We start from the raw sequence: 7,180 nt of genomic DNA, 5'->3' as shown, positions 1-7,180 counted from the left end.
TTTTTCCCCAAGAGTGGACAGCCAGATGCCTCCAGGAAGCCCATAGGCTAGGCATGGGGACAACTGAACCCCCCCCCCAGCATTTCTCTAGGCATCTCAGAGATATGGAGGTTCCAGTGACATCATGGCTAAACGCCTTTCATTTGGCTTTTATCCATTAGGACTTTCACCAACTATTTTTTCAAGCTAGTTGCCCTCACATCTTGTGGCAGTGAGTTCCATATATCTCATAATGCCTTGTCATCATTAAGGCTTGCTTTTCTCTGTCTTGCACCTGCTGCCTTTCAAGTGCATCAAGTAAATTTCACTTCCAGTGTTGTGAAAGGAGGAGACACACAACCCTCCATGGTGCTCAGAGCTTTGAGACTTGCTCTTATCCCCCCACAGGCTAACCATCCCCTCAATTCCCTGGGCTCTTAAGGAAGGTGTTCTGTTTCCATGAGCACTGGAGTTGCCCTTTAACTGAGAAAAGAGTACCTCAGGATGCATTCCACATCCAGCTCTTGATCCTCAGTACTAACGTGTGGGATGTTAGAATCCTACAGATGAAATGGAGGAGAAAAATGAGTGCTTCTGCACTCACTTTGATATTTCCTGGGCTTCTGAGAGCCAAACTCCAGATGATGTTCACCACATCATTAGCAGATGGGCTTAAAGTAGGAACTGGATCACAAGTGTCCATCTTAGGTCCTGAAACATCCACAGTGGTGTTGCATCCCTCAAGAGAGCATGACTCCTTCCAAGGCAAATCACTGCTTCGGAGGTGAGATTGAGTGCAAAAAGGTAGGAAGATAAAGACTTAACCTGCCTGTGGAGGATTGGTATGTGGAAATTTCCTTTCCTGATTCAGGCCAGTCAATGAATAAACTGGCTGAACTGGTTTTAATCAGCTTAGCAGCCTTCTCAGTCCACTAGCTCAGCAATGACTCCTATCAGCGAGGAGTCATTTCTGCAGAGTGCTCAGACTATGAACGTTTTAAAATCCTTAACTTTCAAAACCCAGAAAGCTAAGAAAAAGATTCTGGTAAACGCAGAGGTTCTGGTAGGTAGAAGTTCTGGTAGCTGCCACCAGATATCTCCTACAGGCTACTCTGAATGGGCATTGGCGTGATCAAAGATCCCCATTTGCCTTTCCCCCCTTGCTAACAAGCAAGTGTATAAATCCCATTGTTCTCCCTGGCGTCTGCCTGCATGTGTGGAGTTAATTGTTAATTTGGCCAAGCTCTCACTGAGATGCGTTTTGCACCAGAAAAATCCCCCTTATGCCCCCGCTTTCACCTACTGGGTTAATAACCAACCCTTGGAGGCTTGTAAAAAGTAAAGAACAGAAAAAAGATTGTTTATTAAAATTACTACAGACTAGTTCCATCTGAGGCTTTTAGATACTCCTAAAAATGTTTAACTTGGTTACAAGAATGCTTCAATAGCCTTGCTGGTTCTAAGGCGGCACACTTTGAAATCTTAGTTACTTAGTTACAATGAACAGATATTTAGGAAAATGCAAAACACACACACAAAGAAATATAAATTCCTGATGTGAAGTCTGACTAAACACACTTTTTCCATGCTAAATTCCCAAAGCAAAAGCCCTGGCTTCCTGTCTTTGAACTCACCAAACTCATGATAAGAATCAAACCTCCTGCAATCCTGTCTTACAAGGATCTACAGCCATCCTGCTGCAGCAAACTCCATTGCTGCATGTCCTCCATGCTCCCAGCACAGACTTCAGGTTAGTCCGCACTCTCAGCCAAGACTTCCTGTTTGTTCCCCTGCAGCTCTCATGTCCCACCCACCTGGTGGACTGATTGGTCTAGCCCTGGAGGTCACCAGCCTGTCAGTCAAAACAGGGCTTCACTTCCTATTAACCCTATAGAAGGAAGGAAGGCTGGTCACTACACTACCCCATCATAATCTGAAATCCCATACAGAATCAGCCCCCATGGATATTCAGAGGCTTTAAAGGATCGTTTCCTATCCATGTAATGCATCAAGCCCCATCACCCAACCGAGGGTTCAGGAACTTACAGCCCCACAGGCTTTTAGGTTGTCATTTGATTTTCTTTTTCAGTTTTACTTTGTTGTTTTCATTTAGTTCATTTTTCTCATTTGTTTAATATAGGTTCATATATTTTCTTAATTTTTCTTATAAAAAATGGAACAGGATACAATAGCCTTAACTATTGGGTTCTCTGAGGAGCGCTGAGGCATAGCTACCACAATCCCAGTGGCTATTTTGTTTTATCATATGTCCAGCAGTGAGCCACTAATGCACTGCTGTCAACAAAATGGCCACCATGATTCAAAATGGCCTCCAGTAGGTAGTGGCTGCATCTGGAGCTCCATTTTAAAGTTTAAAAATGGCATTTCTCTCTTCTCTTTTTGCCAAAATAAAAACAATTGAATGAAAAGTCTGTGACTTGGGAGATCCAAAAGGAAAGTCTATTATTTGCCATGTACTGCCATTTGTTCTGGGGTGCATTTGTTTCTGAGAGAATGGAAACAAAACAGGAATGGAACCCATTTATATCTCTATTGCTATTTGTTTAAGAAAGGAATGAATATGCCTACTCTTGCATAGTTTGGCCCTAAGAGGAACCAAATGGATTAAATTTCTTAATCCAAATGCCCTCTTCTCTCCTATCTTTCCAGAGTAGGGTTGGAGTGCATTTCAAGAGGAGGAGACCATGTGAGTCAGAGAGTCAGAAGTGTGGGTCCTCCATTGTGCTGTATAGGACTCTGGGCTTTAACATGAGGAGATGACCCTTTTCTACATGAAATGCCTCTTTGATCAAGAGATACCTAGTATATTTGCCAGAAATATGTCCCCCATACCACACAACATGTATCAGGAGCTTGAGAATCATTCGATGCCTCACACCCAAGTTACACAAACCTGAAATGGGGGCGGGGGGCGGGGTTAGAATAAAGCAATTGGAGAGGTGGTACAGGATATTTCCCTGGCCATGACCTGTCATTAATTCCGCTCCCAGATGGCTTCCTCCCCATGTGAGACTCTAGATACATTTGGCAAAAAAATCGATCTGAAAGCCCACAGAGTGGGGAAAGGGGAGAGGGAAAGCAGGGTTCTCAGGAGCATTAAAAACCTTTCTCAACATAGAACCACTCAACTCCAAATCCTTCACATGCTGTTTCATAGTGATATTTCAAACCACCTCCTTCCTATGTTTTGTAATGAGGGTGTGCATGTGTAATAGAGCCCTGGATTTCATCCCATCAATCAGAATTCCTCGACAACATGCAGGAACTACATTTGTCCCCCAATCTAGATCTGTTCCACTGTCAGACTACTATGGATGGAAATGCAGAATCTCCTATCCTCCTGCCCAGCCCTTCCGTACGGGACTGGATTCTCATGTCACACCTCACAAGACCACTCAGTGGTGACGGTCTCTAGCAGCATCTCTTCAGCATCTTCCTCTGGCTTCAAGACACAGTGATGAGAAGCAAGACGCAACACATGTGGCATGAGTACCTCAGGAGAGCCCTGCTCAATCAGACCAAATCTAACCCACAATCTGCTTCCAACAGTAAACAGTCAGATGCCTCCAGGAAATTATCACGGTGACTTTAAAGCTAGCGGACATCACCATGTCTTGTAGTAGTGAATTCTATCAGCTACAGTAATTATACAATGCTGGAGGACATCCTTGGTTTTTGCCTGCCCTGCACCTGTTGCCAATTGACTGTATTGAATGCGCTCCAGATCCAGTGTTGAGAGGGGGACAGAAAATATCCCTGCACGGTACTCAGAATTTTAAGAACAAAGGACATCAGGGAACTTAGGGCATCTTCCCAGCCTAGGTTCTCATCCTTGGTCCTGATGCCTGGAACCGTGGCTTCTTCAGTAATTGAGCTCTGTGAATGAGAGAGAAGAGAGAAATGGGTGCTCCTTTGGATCTTTCCAGGGTTACTGAGGGACAAACTTCACATTTCCTTCAACCAGTCCTTAGCAGATGGTCTGAAAGCCAGAAGTGGGCTGGAAGTGGTCCCTTTGCATCCCAAAACAGTGCTGGGAAAGGATGATTTGGTATAGGAGCATGGCTGCTTCAGAGCCAAATAACTGAGAGATGAAATGTTACATCCTAAAGCTGACTCACAGTGTGCTCTGGTGCGTTATTGGGTCCCTGGAGCTGTTTTGCTTACTCCAAGGACCACTTCCAGTTCTCTTAATCACTTTTGTTGATTGGTTTAAGACTCTGTATGGAGGCTTGTGTGCAGATTATTATTTTTCGGTTGGATGTTCTTTCTCCCCCTTACTCTGCAGAAGGCAGAGAAATGAGAGGTTAAGGCCTGAAGTGAAAGGCAGAGATACTTCGCTGGAGCTGTCAGTCATTGGGGGATTAAGTAGTGGCTTTTGAAAGACACTTGTCTGGGGTAAATTTTGAACAACTCTAGAGATGTGAATGTTATGCCCCCAAAGGGGGTGAATTTGGATTGGATTAAGATGGAGAGAAAGAATTATTTACATCTCTGGAAGGATGGTTAATGAATGTCATTATATATCAGCTTTATTATTCATGTTTATGTATTATAAAGATAGATAGATAGATAGATAGACCCAAAAAAAGGAGAGAAAGAAGAAAAGCTCTGGATCCACAAACCTGTCCTCCACTCAGAGGAGAGTTTCTTGGTGAAGATCTTTCAGCTAATGATAGAAGAGAGGGAGTCTTTGGGGGGTGGGGTTACCTCAGGAGATGGGAAGAGAAGCAGCAGCCTGCCTGAGAGGACGGAGAGCACCAAGGTGGCCATCAGCCAGGAGAGCCAGAGGGTGGCTGAGATCCCAGGCCAAGTAAGGCCATCTTGCTGAGCAAGTCCCAGGAGGAGCAGTGAGAGGGGAAGGATGTAGAGGGAAGGAGGAGTCCCCCCACTCAGAAGAAGCAGCCCTTCAGCTGTGTCCTGAGAAGGCGGGAGCCTAAGCCGGAGGCCATGGGAGGAGAATCCTCCAGGTTCTGTGGGGTGAACCAGGTGGAGACAAGTCAGTTCAGTTCAGGGGAACTGGCACAGGTAGAAGGATTTTATCAGGGGGAAACAATGGAGAGTTAGCAAGGAGGGGAATTGGCTTTGGCAAGCGGTTGAGGGGAAAGTGCTAACCCAGCCCACACTGACTTAATTATTTCACTTCTCTGAAACTGCAACAAGCAAGCAAATTCAGCAGATCCTATATTAACCCAAAGTTTCCTCCTATTCTGCTCCCTACAATACAATTATTTTGTTTTGGCTCCCTTACGTCTAGTCTCTGCTTGTCTACTGCTACCTCCCACACCCACACAAACCAAATTACAAACCACGTTCTTTTCCATTGTTTTTCTTTTTAATCCAAAGGTAGACTGATGGTAACTGCAGCTTAAGTAATAAAGGGAGGGCTTTGCACGGGATGAGGGGTTCTTACAGCCATCCTGTCCCAGATTGCAAAAGAGTTTCATTTTCACTTAATTTTCTCCCCCACACTTTTTTTTCATTCAGCTCATAATTTATCCAATTTATCATTTTCTTTATTTTATAATCCATATTTTGCTTTTATTTGTTTTGGGTTTTCTTTTCTTATTTAAAAAAAAGGCATAGAGCATTCTTATCTTTTGCTGCCCCCTTCCTGTGGCCATCCTGCTTAATCATTTGACCCTCAATAGGGATGTATGAACCGGCTGACCTTTGACCTGGTTTGACATCAAGCCTGTTTGGCTCAAGGTGGAGCTGAACCCGCCTGGGCCGGCTCAAGGCCAGTTCGAGGGTCCAACAGTTGTTGTTTTAAAGTTCCCCCCACCTTTCCCCCCTGGTGGCCTCAGGGGGTAGTGCCACAGCCATGGGGGGGTCTTGGTTAGTTCCCCCTCTCCCCACTGGCCTCCCCCCGGTTGCCCCTAGGCTTTTTTGGGCCATTTTGGGGGCATTCCAACCCTTTCTGTCATGGCAGTGGCCATTTTGGAGGCTGCTGCACATGCGCCCTGGCCATTTGCGTGGCCCGGGTGTGATCCAACCATGCAAATGGCCAGGGCACATACACAGCAGCCTCCAAAATGGCCACTGCCATGGCAGAAAGGGCAGAAAGCACCCCCAGATGGCCAAAAATGGCTCGAAAAAGCCCAGGGGCAACCGGGGGGAGCCCAGCAGGACGAGGAGGAACTGATAGAGACCCCCACCATTGTGCAGCCATGCAGGACTCAAATGTAACTACAAATAAACAAACAGTTTATTTAAATTTAAATTGATCCTAAAAATCCATGGGGAGCAGGATATCTTAATTGAGGGGAGCCATGGGAACTTCCTCATCGAGGCTGCCCACACGATGAAGTAACAGGCATCCCTTTTGCATGTCCTACAAAGGAGAGAGGAGGGCAGAAATCCATCTGAGACAGAAGTGAAGATGGGCTGGGTGAGTTAGTGTCCACCTGGGTCACTCCAAAGAGGCCAGGATGGACTCACATTCTAGAATTCCCCACCCTGACCAAAATCCAACCCTCAGTGGGCTATTCTCTCCCCGCCCCCGCCCCCCAACCACACAAAGCTATTTGGGGCACAGTGGTGAAGACTTACCTTTCCTTGAGGCCATGTTCAGCACTCCCCCTCAGCCAAATATGGATGAAAAATTGGCATGAGCAGCAAGAGTGACCAGAAAGCCCTCCTGCCAACGGCCGAGTCCAGAGAGCCCAAGGGGAGCAGCAGAACCTCCAGCCCCCACCACAATCCATCAGAACCACAACACCATGGCAACCAGGTAAAGACACCCAGCCCAGGGATCCAGCACAGCAACTGCCACTTTTTGAATCTATACAAGTATGGCAGGATGCCCAGGCCCCAGTGGTGGAAATGGGGCACCAGCAGGCTGAGTTGCCAACTCTCTAACTAATCCTGGGCCTTTCAAAGAAACCTGGCATGTAGAAATTAAACTGTTGAAGATTTCTCCATCTCTTCATTTCCATGACAGCAAAAGCTTCACCTGTTTAATTTTTGTATGTTAATCTGTTTTTAAAGGCACAGGAGCCAGGCCAGTAAAAAGACCGGGATCCTGCAGACCCAGATCCAAACTGGTCAGTCACTGAGGACACAATGGGGGACAACATGGCCATATCTTTTCTCCAAGTGGCAGGAGGAATAGTCTAAACATCTGGGTCCTCAGACCTTTAGAGGTCAATTAATGTATTTTAGAGGGAAAATACACTGATTG

At 45.9% G+C, this 7,180-nt stretch overlaps 1 long non-coding RNA gene across 1 annotated transcript; it reads right to left on the bottom strand.

Annotated features, from left to right (window-relative positions):
• Positions 1-1,318: 1,318 nt before the first annotated feature.
• LOC128339876 (uncharacterized) lies at positions 1,319-6,800 on the bottom strand. Its single transcript, XR_008313288.1, has 2 exons — positions 6,550-6,800; positions 1,319-3,876 (listed from the first exon to the last, which is right to left on the bottom strand). It is a non-coding gene; the product is annotated as an uncharacterized LOC128339876 (long non-coding RNA).
• Positions 6,801-7,180: the final 380 nt, after the last annotated feature.

Source organism: Hemicordylus capensis, chromosome 1, assembly GCF_027244095.1.
Source record: "Hemicordylus capensis ecotype Gifberg chromosome 1, rHemCap1.1.pri, whole genome shotgun sequence".
NCBI lineage: Eukaryota > Metazoa > Chordata > Lepidosauria > Squamata > Cordylidae > Hemicordylus > Hemicordylus capensis.
Note: the sequence above shows the minus strand (reverse complement) of the source record. Positions and strands in the feature narration are given on the sequence as shown.